Here is a 16,321-nt window from a genome sequence, read left to right on the forward strand (position 1 = left end):
TTGTCTGAGCAACAGACAAACTTTGTCTGATTCCATTGGCATTCAGCTTACTCAATCCATTAAGAGCTGTAAACACATAAATCGGATCTTCTTTCAGGTGCCTAGTCTCCAGACACTGCAGTTTACAAAACTAAAGCCTTTCTTGGTAAGAGCACCCTTTTGATCCCTCACCAATCATACGGATACTGATAAAATCAAAAAGGTTTTGGGCTGCTTTTACCTCTGCTAGCTCAATTAATTTGCAGGTAATATAAAATCCAAGTGATGACCGGCAGATATTTAAATCACCCATCTCCATTTTTAAAATAAATGTAATAGCAGAATTTTTTTTTTTTTTTTTGGTAGTTGTTGGCGCATAGGCTTCTGTGGCCATAATGCACCTCCCAAGGTTTTTGCAGTACTTTGATCCAAGCCCGAGGCGGGATTCGAACCCGCGACCTTTGGGTTACCAGGCAGGCACTTTACCCACCCGGCTAGCCCGGTCGGCAATAGCAGAATTGAATGCAGTAGTTGCTGAATTAAGTGAAACCTTTCCAATATTTCAGGTAATATAGCATATAATCTAACCTTTTTAAAGTTAGAAGAACGTGAGATGTCACAAAATAATCTTACATCATCTGGAACAGAATCATTTAATGAACCAATAACTAAAAATGAATAATATCAAACTAGAACAGTTTCTTAGGTAAGTGCAATCAGACCAGATAATGTCCGCTATGATATATGTTATGATAAAACACCTCATAAAAACATCAGTGGATGATCTTTTGCTACTGTATAATCAAATATTTATAGAACTATTTCCATATGCATCATTGAGCAATTATCTTAACAATTCTAAAACCAGGAAAAAATTCTTCACTCCCAAATAATTATAGATCAACTGGCCTAATTTACTGCATATATAAGATACTAGAAAGAATAGTTAATACATGGCTGATATGGTATTTAGAAGAGTAGAACTTTTTAGCAAATACACATTGCAGCTTCAGATGAGAAACAGGCCTATGTTAGGTGGTTTAATTCAGATAGATGCATAAAAGAAGGCCAAGATTCTCTTGGATCCTATATTTCCAAGTGGCATCCATATGACATCACTTGGAAATATGGGATCCTAAAGAATCTTTCTATGATTATGGGTTATGGTTATGGTGTTGCAGATTGGCATCAACTGTATTAATAAATGGGCTTTGAATAATGGATACAACTTCTCTACACAACAAGCTGTATGTAGTAAAAGAATCCTATACCTAGATCCTGAATTAAAATTGAATGAACAGATCATCCTGGTTAAATCAAAGATAAAGTCCCTAGGGGTCACTCTTGATAAAAAAAATAAAATGAAATAATGTTTCATCAACATATCCATAGAACCAGAACAGAGTGAATGAAGAAATCGAGTATTTTACAGATTTTTTTCTGAACATCTTTGGGAGCAAATCAACTCACTGTCTCACAATTGTGCAGAGTTCATATACAAAGTATATGACTCAGCACACTAAGACCAAGTACACCATGTAAAGATCTGCATAGCTATGGCACCTATCATACTTTCACAGCCTATATATCAAACACCAATAAGGCAAATGGGCAATTCTGTACATTTTCCATGAATAATTAGCACTATACTGTGCAACTGAACTGCAGTCCAATGCAACCCCACCCAACAGGACCAGGTGTATTTATACCCAGATGGGAACACTTCTTTAATATATGAAAAGGAATGAACAGGCCCTTTGGTATTTGGTTAATAGACTGTATAACAGAGGTGAACCTAAAATAAAAAATAGAGTAGCAATTTCATCAAAAAATAGTGATCCACCATAGAGATCAATTATAGCTTTATGATTTTTCATTTGTACACTGGAAAAAAAGCAAACTTTCCCCATTAATATATCAACTTTGTGCCCTTGCATTGACATCATTACTCAGTTCATTATCTGATATATCCATCTGTCTGTCTTCAGCAGCAGTCCAAAACATTAGCAGACTATATGATATAGATAAACAGTGGAACATATAGTAATTAAAATATAATTAAGACTGTTCAATATAAAAAATGAATCATCCACACAGATTCCCTGAGTGAATTTCATCCTAAAAAAAACAATGAACACCACTGTCATCCAGAAATCTATCTGATACAGAATGTATTGTGTACCCTAAATACTGAACACTATGATATTAAGTTCTGTTAGATACACAGTCATGTGAGAATAAAAGAAAACAAAGCAGAAAAAATAGCACAGCCTTCAACCAAATATTGGTATTCTGAGTAAAGACTTGTATGAAATACAAATGTGGCCAAATTTTTCTACCTATAGAAAATTTGGTCACATTGCATAGAATATTGTCAGCAATTCTGACATAAATATGTTAAAAACAAGCTCTACTACATCTACATAATTTGCCATTACTACTGCTACTACAACTAATACAGGCATAATTTTATTATGCATTTGTACCTATTAAAAGGAGATGACCCTCCCCAATTCAGTTTGTCATGATCCATTTTCTGTACGTCATTCTTATTGATTGACCAAGTTTTATTAAAAAACATATAGTATTTTAAACCAGTAATAGTATTTAAAACCAGCACAATATTCACCTGAATTGAATATATGCAGCCATATTTTAGCAGATAAAAAAATGTTAGATATTTTTGTCTTTTACAAGCCATTCAGTTTTACCACATGTTTTCAATAGATACTGGTAGGATATTCCTTCCAGAAATTTAATCATAATTAACTAGTGTTGCTGCTTTATGGCCTGAGCAACTGATGTGCCAATCAGTGAACAGACTGCTTTGGGCTGACCTCTTGTTATTCACTTTCTGCTGACACAGGATATGCCTAGCATAGTGTTTGATCTGAGTGATTTTTATTGTGTTTACTGGGGTTTTGCCTTTTTTTTCACCTTAATATTTGGACAATAAAGCGATTTATATATTAAGTTATTTGAGCAATGTCCACAGGCTGCTAGAACAATTCATCGGTACTGTCGGCGATATACATGAACTTTGACAGTGGGGATAAAGAGATGATTATCCTATTGTAAAAAACAATGGTTAGGATATATATGGGATACAAGTTCAAAAAACATTTTAGGATGGATGTTGATCTTTTTTAAAGGGTGCTGAGAACCCTTTCCAAAAAAAGGGTGCAGAGATTAGGGAGTGGCAAAAAATGCATTCTTACCAAGAAAGACTGGCAGGGACTTTAAATTTCATCATCTGCATGGCAACCAAACTGCAGTTTAAAGCTCCAAATAGGTTGGATAAATGAAATAGTGAAGCTCTCCCCACTTTTTTTTTTCAGATGATATACACAAGGGGAGAAATTTAATTGAAGAAGGAATTGAAGAATAGGTGTTCAGAAATTTGCCTTCAGCCAGAGAGTGAAATTGATTGTTGGAATAAACTTCCACATAGTTTTGTGGAATTGGGTAGTTAGAATAAATTTAATGAAGTATTGGACAAATTATTAAAAGGAATGAAAAAATTCAGTGGCTAAAGAGTTTTTTTTTTTTTTTTGGATGGTGTAAGCTTCAATCCTTGCTTCATTTAGCCAATACCAGTACACATACTAGCACCTCCATTAGTGCCATTAACAGATGTCAGAAGTGGCAAGAGACCTAGTACTGAACCTCAAATGATTCCCCATTATTTTGAGCAGTTTAGGATGGATGTTAATCTTTTGTAAAGAGTGCAGAGAACCCTTTCCAAAAAAAGCACTGAGATTAGGTGGTGGCAACACCCATCCATTTACAACCATCCTTTTATCATTTAACCAACCCTTTATCAACTATAGTACCTTCCTACCACGGGCATATTCATGGGGTGGGCAGAAGGGGCATATCCCCTTCTGCCCACCCCCTTAACCAAAAATTTGAAATTAAAGAAAAAGGGCAGGAGGCATTCTAAAAAAATAAACTCAAAACCCTGATCACCATGTCCCCCCCCCCCTCTTACAATGATACCTGGACCTGGTTGCCATGCTCCCCTTATGATGACACCTGGATACGCCACTGCCTACCAATAACATGTTGTTTCAATTGATATAAAAAGGCATTCATATGGTAGGTTATCAAAAGTTTTACTAAGGTTTTAATATTTTATGTCATCAGAAATGTTTTTCACTTTCAGTTCTTTGTAACAATATCATGTTATGTTATTAGCTCATCTATTATAGTTGGATGACTGTTTTCAACAGCAGATGTTAGGGAGACAACAAGAGAAAGCATTACTCTTGATCAGATAATCATCAGCGATTCTTCATGCATTAAAGAATCTGCAGATGAAAGAACCGCAAGGTGGCAGTGTATTAATGTGGGGTTTAATTAAAGATATATCTACCATAAAGGGCAATGGGAATGAGTTTTGCTTCTGTAAATTTGGCTACAGAGTCCTCAGACAGTTTTAAAATTCTATAAAAATATGACTATTTGATGATATTAACCATCAGCAAATTATAAATGGGAACCATTCAAGGAATTAATCACAGAAGCTACTAGTCTTTTCGTACCAACTAAGAAATACTCTTCAAGGTATAGACTTAAATGGATGTGAGATGAACTAATGAGACTGATGAAAAGAAAAATGCATGGAATATATATAAAAATTATCAAATGATTTAGAAATCCCTGGTAGCTATATATTACTCTACAGTAAAGTCACAAACCCGATCAGGCAAGCTAAGGCAAATTATTAGAAGTCTTTGGCAAAGGATGCAAAGAAAAACAGCAAAGGCTTCTTTACATATGTAAACACACTAGAAGGAAGGGGAATGAATAATATCGGTTGACTTGATATCAGTGGCTTAACTGTTGATGATCCTGCTCATGTTGCTGACAAACTGAATAGGTATTTTGAATCTACATTCACACATGAGGAAATCTTTAGAGAAGAGATTCCAGAAGTTTATGAAACTCTTAATGGGAAACTATCTGAGACCCCTGTATTAGCATTATAATTAGTAGAGGCATCTGATGCAAGAAAGCAAGCTTATGCAGCATCAGCCAAAAAAAAAAAAAAAAAAAAAACCCACTTCCACTTCACCGCTCTGTTCGTTCAAAATACCTGTCCAGCTGAGCCTTAAACTTATTTAGGCTATCAACCTCCACGACAAGGGATGGACGTCTCTTCCACCAACCAACCACCCGCTGGCTAAAGGCAAATTTCCGCACGTCTATCCTACATCTGTCTTTCCTCAATTTGAATTTATGCCCTCTCAGGTGATTATTCTGAGCTAGAGGAAGAATCCCATCAGCATTGAGCATGCTCAAACCATTCAAGGCTTTATACACCTCTATCAGATCACCTCGCTGGTGCCTAGTCTCCAGACACTGTAATTTGCAAAACTTAAGCCTTTCTTCGTAAGAGCACCCCTTTGTTCCATTCACTAATCTTGTTGCCCTTCTCTGTACTCGTTCCAGCAGCTCTACATCCTTCTTGAAATGAGGCCTCCAGACCTGTATACAGTACTCTAGGTGTGGCCTGACCATTGCCTTATACAAGGGAATAATCACCTCCTTATCCCTGCTGGAAAAATTCCTGTATATCATTGACAATGCTCCATGAGCTACTCTTGCAGCCCGTCTGCACTGCTCAGAGAACTTCATATCTGCCTGCACAACCACCCCCAAGTCCCTTTCATTCTCTGCCACTGTCAGTGTAGTACCACAGATTTGATACGTTGCTCTGGGGTTGCTGTTTCCCATGTGTAGTACTTTACATTTGTCAATGTTAAACTTCATTTGCCACCTCTCAGCCCATCTGCTCAACCTTTCCAGATCCTGTTGCAGCAGCATAGTGTCAGTAGTTCCTTGACAACCCTGCCAACCTTCGTATCGTCTGCAAACTTGGACATTAAGCTTGATATACCATCATCAATATCATTTATAAATACAGAGAACAGTAAAGGACCCAATACTGAACCCTGAGGGACTCCACTAATAACATTAGTCCACAATGAGCAGTGTCCATTGATTACCACTCTCTTTCTTCTCCCCCTCAACCACCCCTTTATCCATAGCAGCAATTTGCCTCCAATGCCACACTGCTCCAATTTGTGCAGCAGTCTTCCATGTGCAACAGTATCAAAAGCCTTTCTAAGATCCAAGTATATAATATCAAAGTTATTCCCTGCATCCAGTTCTTTTGTGACTGCATCATAGTATCCAATCAAATTGGTCAGGCAAGACTTCCCCTTAACAAAACCATGCTGTGTCCGAGCTATAACTGAAGTCTTGTCTAGATGATCCTGCAGTGCTTCTTTAACCAGTGCCTCCATTAATTTTCCTGGAACAGAAGTTAAGCTCACAGGTCTATAATTACTTGTGTCAGCCTTTGATCCTCCTTTCTAAATTGGGGTCACATTTGCACATTTCCAGTCTATGGGTACCTCCCCTGAGTCCAAGGAAGCTCTCATAATTATGGCTAATGGTTTGCTTACTTCCTTTGCTGCCTCGTTTAATATAACTGGATAGATCCCATCCACCCCGGGTGCCTTTCTTGTGTTTATCTTCAACAATTTCTCCTCCACTTTACTCCCAGTTATTTCAAGATTCTGTAGCTTACTGCTAGAGTTGAATACACCTCTGGCATTCCCCTCGCTGAATAACTCCTCATGTGTGAATGTCGATGCAAAATATTCATTTAGTTTGTTAGCTACCTGAGCAGGATCATCAACAGTTGACCCATCAATATCAAGAGGACCAATCTGATTCATCCCCTTCCTTCTAGAGTTTACATAAGTAAAGAACTCTTTGCTGTTTTTCTTTGCATCCCTTGCCAAGGATTTCTCATAATCTGCCTTCGCCTGCCTAACCTCCTTTGTAACTTGGTTGCATATCAACTTGTATCTATCATAGGCTTCTGTGTCGTGTATTAATTTGTAAGTATCCCATGCATTTTTCTTCTCTGCCATATGCCTCATTAATTCATCTGACATCCATTTTGGCCTAAACCTTGACCAATATTTCTTAGTTGGTATGTAAAGCCTAGTAGCTTCCAAGATAAGTTCTTTGAATGCTTCCCATTTTGAATTTGCTGTTGGTAACATCATCAGTTGGTCCCACTGTATAGAATTTAAATACTGTCTCAGTCCATCATAGTCACCTTTACGGAAGCAATAACCCTTCCCTGTACCCCTAATGGTAGTTACCTCTTTGAGTAAATCCCACTTCAGCACACTGTGATCACTGCCACCTAGTGGTTCATTTATCTGCAGATTCTTAATGCATGAAGAATCACTGCTGATAATCAAATCAAGAGTATTACTCCCTCTAGTTGCCTCCCGAACATGCTGATGTAGAAAACAATCATCCAATAAATCCACAAAAGCCCTGCTAGTGTGTGAGTGACAAGCCCCAAATTCTAGTCAATATCTGGGAAATTAAAATCTCCCATTATAAGACTCTGATTTACTGGCCCACTCTATTTCCCTGTACAGTTTCTTATTATACTCATCAGAGTCATTAGGCCTATAGCACACTCCTACTCTCAATATTGATCTCCCAATGCTTATGTCACACCAAACTGACTCAACACTGCACTGTCCAGCGATGTCGACTGGCTTCACTTCCTTGGTTTTTATGTGTTTCTTAACTAATAGCATAACCCCTCCCCCCTTCCTATCCTGTCTATCCTTTCTGTAGACATTGTACTCCCCAAATTCCAGTTCTGCATCCCTTATATCTGTGTGACACCACATCTCTGATATTCCAACAATATCTGCCTTTGATGTTTTGAGCAATACCTCAAATTCATCAAATTTATTTACTAAACTCCTAGCATTGGTGTACACGCAAGTATACCTGCACCTGTTTCTATTCTTAGCTACCCTAACACAACCCATGTGTTTACTTGTACCGCAATGGCTCCCAGCAGTCTCTGAAGTATCATGCATCTTGTTTTTCAGGTTTCTGCTCATTCTAATAGAAGCAGTGCAAGAATCTCTTTCACCTCTGCCAGTGGCTACTGTCAATCTATTGGTCTTTGTCTCCCCTTTGTTTGGGCTTTGTCTGTAGTCACCTTTATGAAAAGCCCTTCCCTTTAGCTTTGATGGTAGTTAAATCTTTAAGTAATTCTCACATCAGTACATTGTGATCACTGTCACCCAGTGGTTCCTTTATCTGCAAATTCTTAATGCATAAATAATCAATGCTGAAAATCAGATCAAGAGTATTATTACTCTAGTTGCCTCTCGAACATGTTTCTGTAGAAAACAGTCATCCAATAAATCCACAAAAGTCTTGCTAGTGTGCGAGTTACCAACCCACAAATTCCAATCAATATCTGGAAGGTAAAATCCCCCATTATAAGACATTCTGATTTACTGACCCACTCTATTTCTCTGTACAATTGTTCATTGTACTCATTTGAGTCATTAGGCCTATAACACACTCCTACTCTTATTTTTGCTTTCGCAGTGCTTATGTCACACCAAACTTACTCAACAGTGCACTGTTCATCTATATCGACTGGATGCACTTCTTTTGATTTTATGTTTTTCTTAATTAACAGCATAACACCTCTTTTTTTTTTTTTTTTTGGTAGTTGTTGGCTCATCAACTTCTGTGGCCATAATGCACCTCCCAAAGTTTTTGCAGTATTTTGATCCAAGTCCAAGGCAGGATTCGAACCTGCCTGGTTACCAGACAGGTACTTTACCCACCCGGCTAGCCAGGTCGGCTGTAACACCTCCTCCCTTCCTATCCTGTCTATCCTTTCTGCGCACATTGTACTCCCCAAATTCCAGTTCTGCATTCCTTATATCTGTGTGGCACCATGTCTCTGCTATCCCAACAGATGATGGGATAACAAAGCCTTTGATGTCTTGACCAACACTTCAGATTCATCAAATTTATTTACTATACTTCTAGCATTGGTATACATGCAAATATGGCTAGGTGGTAGATGACTTTCATCAACCAGTGAAATACCACCACTGCTTATTGGAGGCTTGAATTGGTGAAACCCATGTTTAGTCTCTAGAGAAGTTTCCGGCATCCCCCTCCATACTTCTCCTTCAACCCATGCACGGTACTAAGTACTATAGGTTTGATACCTTTCGTGTTTGGGGTTTTCATAAAAAACAAAAAAAATATATATATATACATGTACTTATTCTTATTATTAGTTACCCTAACACATCCCATATACCTACCTGTCTCACGATGACTGCCATCAATCCCTGGAACCCCCAACACCCCTCGCTCCCCGCCACTGCTTATTCTAATAGAAGTAGTGCAAGAATCACCTTCACCTCTGCCTGCAGCTACTTTTAACCTTTTAGTCTGTGAATCCACCCCCCTCAAGCTAGCAGTTTTCTGATCCACCTAACACTGCCTCGATAGCATCAGCAAATATTCTTGCACCCTTTCTATTTAAATGTATCTCATCCCTGTAGAAGCAGTCTCTCCTGTTAACAAGCACAGACCAGGCTGAAAAAATTTTATCCCTTGAGCCTTGCACATTTCCTCCAGGGCCGAATTGATTGACAAGGCTCATCATGTACTCCTTCCTATTGTGTCTGGGCAGAATTGCAGACACTTTCAAATTTAACCCTAATTCATGACTTTTTTGCAACATAGACCTGTACTTGTAAAGTAAATCTGCAGATCTCCTACTCTTAATGTGTTGCAGAAGGTTGGCAGGTTAAAGGGTTGGTTTTTGACTGTGAGGATTGAATTTGCCAGGAACTTGTCGAGCCTTTGTCCGTTTCTGGTTCCGCGCCGGTCCGGTGTGACACTATACCAAACAGAGGGAGCGACAGTTTACATCTGCTCTTACAATTATTCTTTGTCCTGCTGTGGTTGTCTGGACAGATTGGAGATATGTGATAGCAAAGTTCATTTCCACACCAGGTCTGCAGTACAACGAAATTGCATAGAAGCTCCCAACTGAGCTGATTATATGGGTAAAGTGGCCCAGGGTGTACAGAGCTGTGGTAATTTTGTTGCCGCTATTTCCGGATTCCTCATTACCACTGCTACCCATGGAGTATCCTCATCACTCTGGATAATTTTATAACTCATTGGGAATCCCCTGGCCTGCTTTCTGTGTGTGTAGGGCTCCTGGTTAAGGATGATGTCGGCATTTTCTTCATTGGCTTTGTGGTGCACCTCGTCGATCACTGTCCTGGCATGCTACTCATTGATCTGGTGAATCTTTAGACCTCCGTAGTTATAGTTCTTGTGGTGTGGCCTCATAATCAATTCATTTTTGGAATACACTCTTTACTTTTTGGTACGCTGGGCATTTTGCATCCCATATGGAGTATGTGTGATCCAACCTCAGAGATTTGCAATTGACGCATATGGGATCTTTCTCCTTGTTTGGGCAGTTTTTAAATTCATGCCCTTTCTCCGAGCAGTGGCCGCACGTAGCTTCTTTCTGGTTGCAGGTATGGGAGGTGTGGCCCTACTTGCAGCACTTGTAGCACTTTATTACTGCCACATGCTCCCAATACCTATGATCTCTCCACTCCACATAGATGGTACTCTGTGTTCATAGGATTTGCCACCCCTCGGGGGCAAGCTCTATGACCCAATTACAGTTGCCGCTGTTCTTTACTCTGGTTTTGTATTTTGGGATAACCAGCACTTTCCCATCCCAGTTTGGGAGTGCACTTTTTAGATTCTTCCTATAGATCTCCTCCGTCAGTAGTTCAGGGATCACATCCTGGTTTTTCTCTTCAGGGCTTCCACTGTGAGGCCCAGTGTAGGGATCTTGGGGTTTGTTATAATTCCTTCTGCTTCTTCTTTACTCTCCGTCTCTGTTAGTATCCCTGGATTTCTGGTCTTTCTTATGACTTTTATTCTGGTTTCTCCGAATTCTTCTCTGAGATTTTCTATTACCTTTTTCTTGATTTCCTTGCTTGTACTGGTTTCTTCCCCTGTTGGTCTTAAAATGACTTATTGAGAATTAGCAGAAGTGTTTTCTTTTTAGCTTCCGGGGCCTTTCTCATACTCAGTGTTTCTGTGGGAGTATTCAGAGATTTGCAATTGACGCACCCCATCATATTTGCATATGATGGGGTGCGCTGTGGCATTTGATTGCTGCCATCTGCATGTAGGGCTTTCACTGTTACCATTGCTCTCTGGTAATTTGTATGTGTGTTCATTAGGATGGTCTCCAGCTTATTCCATTGCAGGATTATTTCTGCATGGATGGATGAAGAGATCCTGCTGTTCTCCTTCATTATATTTTTGAGGGCTGTACACAGTATGAGTGTCTGCTTTGGCACAGTTCCCTCTGGAAGGTCCAGGATGATTCCCTCTAGCGTTTTATGCTGTTCTTCAGTCCTTCCCATGTGATCACTTGGTTCCTTTGCCTCACTTGTACTCCAGGTTTCCCGATCAGATTTCGGTACTGTCAATTTTGTATTTTTCCTCTTCATGACCAGTTTTGGGTCCTTGGTCTCCTCTGTTCTTTCGGTAGAGTTTGGTTGTGTCCCTTGCATGGTGGGGTGGGGTGTCCTCAATTGTGCTTGGAGCACCAATCTCTGCTTCTTCCATTCCATTCTCCTCCATTTCCATAGGATTCCAGATATGTGAGGCTTTCCGGTTTAGCCGGATGCAAGGTATACGAGTGTAAAGTCCTCCTCAGGAGCTGCAGGATGCGATTAAGCACAAGTTTGTGTGTCAGTTTGGGGCAGGAAAGGGGAGGAGTTGAAAGTCAGCCGTGGAAAGTTTGTGGAAGTGAGGAAGTCATTAGAAAAAGAAAATCCTTCCAAAGAGTGAGACGACCTTGGCCAACAGCTGAAGTGGAGGCATTAAGCAATATATATAGAATGACAAGAAATAAGTATATTAGTGAAATAGTCAAAAGCAAATGCAAGACCTGGGAAAATCTAGTTACTGAAACTGGAAACAGGGAACTCTGGGGAGTGGTGTATAAAATCACCACCACCAACAACAAGCTCCCCAGAGGAGAAGTTATTACCACAGCACTGACTCCACAAGAAACTCGGACAACAAACTGACATCAATCGGCAAGCATCATACTGGAAGCTATTTATCCTGAACCAGCAACACCAACTCTGCTGGAACAAATTGCCATCTGTGCTGAGAATGAAGCATATGCCAGCGGACAGCAGGAACCACCTTTCACACTGGAGGAATTGAACTTGGCTGCGACACAAATTAAAAATAAAAATTTCTCGGTCCCAACCTTCTGGATCCGGAAATAATAATAAAAAAAAAAGTGGTAGAATACGCTCCGTGGTTACTACTCCAATTATACAATAGATGTCTAAATGCCAGCACCTTTTACACCTCATGAAAAGTTGCTGTAGTCAAACATTGAAAAATCCCACAGAGCCACCTACACTACCAAGTTCTTACATCCCCATCGCTCTCCTACCAGTTGCTAGTAAACTCTTCTTCGAGAGGTTGCTGCACTCAAGAATAAGCCACTATAAAACAGCAAACTTGATTGCCAAATGCAATATGGATTTAAGCCAGGATCATCCACTACTGAAGCCTTGCATCACCTCATCAGTTCTGCTACTGCATGCCAAGAAAAATATTTCTTGGCGATCTCCGTGGACTTTGCCGGGGCATTTGACACCATATGGTGGCCAAGCGTTCTGGCGGGGCTCAGAATGGCTCAGCTGCCTGGGAACCTTAAAAAAGGATAGGTGGAACAGGACCAGGGTATATCTGCCTGGGGCAGAGGTTGATGACGTTGTGGAGCGGATATCATCTTTTAAGGGCACAAAAGGTGATATAGTTGTACACATTGGCACTAATGATATTAAGAGTAGGAGACCGGCGGAATTACTTAACAAGTACAGGTCACTGTTGAAAAAAAGCCGTGAATTAGGGTTGAATTTGAAAGTGTCTGCAATTCTGCCCAGACACAATAGGAGGGAGTATATCATGAGAGCCCCGTCGATCAATTCAGCCCTGGAAAGGTTGTGCAGGGCTCAAGGGGTAGAATTTTTTTCAGCCTGGTCTGTACTTGTTAACAGGAGAGACTGCTTCTACAGGGATGGGATACACTTAAATAGAAAGGGTGCAAGAATGTATGCTGATGCTATCGAGGCAGTGTTAGGTGGGTCAGAAAACTGCTAGATTGGGGGGATGCAAAGACTAATAGATTAACAGTAGCCACTGGCAGAGGAGAAAGTGATTCTTGCACTGCTTCTATTGGAATGAGCAGCAGCCTGGAAGATAAGATGCAGGATATTTCAGAGACTGCTGGGAATCATGGGGGTACAAGTAAACACATGGGTTGTGTTAGGGTGGTTAAGAGGAAGAGCAGGTGCATGTATACTTGCGTGTACACCAATGCTAGGAGTTTAGTAAATAAATTTGATGAATTTGAGGTATTGCTCAAAACATCAAAGGCAGATATTGTTGGGATTTCAGAGACGTGGTGTCACACAGATATAAGGAATGCAGAACTGGAATTTGGGGAGTACAATGTCTACAGAAAGGATAGACAGGATAGGACGGGAGGAGGGGTTATGCTATTAGTTAAGAAACACATCAAATCCAAGGAAGTGAAGCCAGTCGACATCGCTGGACAGTGGAGTGTCGAGTCAGTTTGGTGTGACATAAGCATTGGGAGATCAAAATTCAGAGTAGGAGTGTGCTATAGGCCTAATGACTCTGATGAGTATAATAAGAAACTGTACAGAGAAACAGAGTGAGCCAGTAAATCAGAGAGTCTTATAATGGGGGATTTTAATTTCCCAGATATTGACTGGAATTTGGGGGCTGGTCACTCACACACTAGCAAGGCTTTTGTGGATTTATTGGATGATTGTTTTCTACATCAGCATGTTCGGGAGGCAACTAGAGGGTGTAATACTCTTGATTTGATTATCAGTAGTGATTCTTCATGCATTAAGAATCTGCAGATAAATGAACCACTAGGTGGCAGTGATTACAGTGTTCTGAAGTGGGAGTTACTCAGAGGTAATTACCATTAGGGGTAAAGGGAAGGGGTATTGCTTTTGTAAAGGCGATTACGATGGACTGAGACAGTATTTAAATTCTATACAGTGGGATCAACTGATGATGTTACCAACAGCAAATTCAAAATGGGAAGCATTCAAAGAACTTATCTTGCAAGCTACTATACTTTACATGCCAACTAAGAAATATTGTTCAAGGTTTAGGCCTAAATGGACGTCACATGAACTAATGAGGCATATGGCAGAGAAGAAACATGCATGGGATACATACAAATTAACACGTGACACAGAAGCCTATGATAGATACAAGTTGGTCTGTAACCAAGTTACAAAGGAAGTTAGGCAGGCGAAGGCAGATTACGAGAGATCCTTGGCAAGGGATGCGAAGAAAAACAGCAAAGAGTTCTTTACTTATGTAAACTCTAGAAGGAAGAGGATGAATCAGATTGGTCCACTTGATATCGATGGGTCAACTGTTGATGACCCTGCTCAGGTAGCTAACAAACTAAATGAATATTTTGCATCGACATTCACACATGAGGAGCTATTCAGCGAGGGGAATGCCAGAGGTGTATTCAACTCTAGCAGTAAGCTAACTGAGAGTAAAGTGGAGGAGAAATTGTTGAAGATAAACACAAGAAAGGCACCTGGGGTGGATGGGATCTATCCAGTTATATTAAAGGAGGCAGCAAAGGAAGTAAGCAAACCCTTAGCCATAATTATCAGAGCTTCCTTGGACTCAGGGGAGGTACCCATGGACTGGAGATGTGCAAATGTGACCCCAATTCACAAAGGAGGATCAAAGGCTGACACAAGTAATTATAGACCTGTGAGTTTAACTTCTGTTGCCGGAAAATTAATGGAGGCACTGGTTAAAGAAGCACTGCAGGATCATCTAGACAAGACTTCAGTTATAGCTCGGACACAGCATGGTTTTGTTAAGGGGAAGTCTTGCCTGACCAATTTGATTGGATACTATGATGCAGTCACAAAAGAACTGGATGCAGGGAATAACTTTGATATTATATACTTGGATCTTAAAAAGGCTTTTGATACTGTTGCACATGGAAGACTGCTGCACAAATTGGAGCAGTGTGGCATTGGAGGCAAATTGCTGCTATGGATAAAGGGGTGGTTGAGGGGGAGAAGACAGAGAGTGGTAATCAATGGACACTGCTCATTGTGGACTAATGTTATTAGTGGAGTCCCTCAGGGTTCAGTATTGGGTCCTTTATTGTTCTCTGTATTTATAAATGATATTGATGATGGTATATCAAGCTTAATGTCCAAGTTTGCAGACGATACGAAGGTTGGCAGGGTTGTCAAGGAACTACTGACACTATGCTGCTGCAACAGGATCTGGAAAGGTTGAGCAGATGGGCTGAGAGGTGGCAAATGAAGTTTAACATTGACAAATGTAAAGTACTACACATGGGAAACAGCAACCCCAGAGCAACGTATCAACTCTGTGGTACTCTACACTGACAGTGGTAGAGAATGAAAGGGACTTGGGGGTGGTTGTGCAGGCAGATATGAAGTTCTCTGAGCAGTGCAGATGGGCTGCAAGAGTAGCTCATGGTGTATTGTCAATGATATATAGGAATTTTTCTAGCAGGGATAAGGAGTTGAATTTTCCCTTGTATAAGGCAATGGTCAGGCCACACCTAGAGTACTGTATACAGGCCTGGAGGCCTCATTTCAAGAAGGATGTAGAGCTGCTGGAACGAGTACAGAGAAGGGCAACAATGAGTATGGGCTTGGCAAACCCAGGGTCCTGAGCTGGATATCATCATTCTTCTCTTTCTTGGTAATGCCTTTCTACTTCTCTCTCTCTCTCTCTCTCTCTCTCTCTCTCTCTCTCTCTCTCTCTCTCTCTCTCTCTCACACACACACACACGGGTAACTCAGGAATTTATTTTTTTTGGCTGGTGCAGCATAAGCCTCGGGCTTCCTTGTACCATGTGGCTAATAATAATAATAATAATAAGATTAGTGAATGGAACAAAGGGGTGCTCTTACGAAGAAAGGCTTAAGTTTTGCGAATTACAGTGTCTGGAGACTAGGCACCAGCGAGGTGATCTGATAGAGGTGTACAAAGCCTTGAATGGTTTGAGCATGCTCAATGCTGATGGGATTCTTCCTCTTGCTCAGAATAATCACTTGAGAGGGTATAAATTCAAATTGAGGAAAGACAGATGTAGGATAGATGTGCGGAAATTTGCCTTTAGCCAGCAGATGGTTGGTAGGTGGAACAGACTTTCATCCCTTGTCGTGATAGTTGATAGCCTAAATAAGTTTAAGGCTCAGCTGGACAGGTATTTCGAACGAACAGAGGGGTGAAGTGGAAGTGGTTATTTTTTATTTATTTATTTTACTTTATTTTTTTTTTTTTT

The 16,321-nt window shown here is 40.3% G+C and overlaps 1 protein-coding gene across 1 annotated transcript in view; it reads left to right on the top strand.

The window, feature by feature from the left end:
• The window catches only part of LOC150075134 (leishmanolysin-like peptidase), an 807,866-nt gene that overhangs the window by 563,222 nt on the left and 228,323 nt on the right, over positions 1-16,321 (top strand).

Source organism: Mastigoproctus giganteus, chromosome 14 (assembly GCF_048544385.1).
Source record: "Mastigoproctus giganteus isolate SK-2022 chromosome 14, ASM4854438v1, whole genome shotgun sequence".
NCBI classification, from domain to species: Eukaryota; Metazoa; Arthropoda; class Arachnida; order Uropygi; family Thelyphonidae; genus Mastigoproctus; species Mastigoproctus giganteus.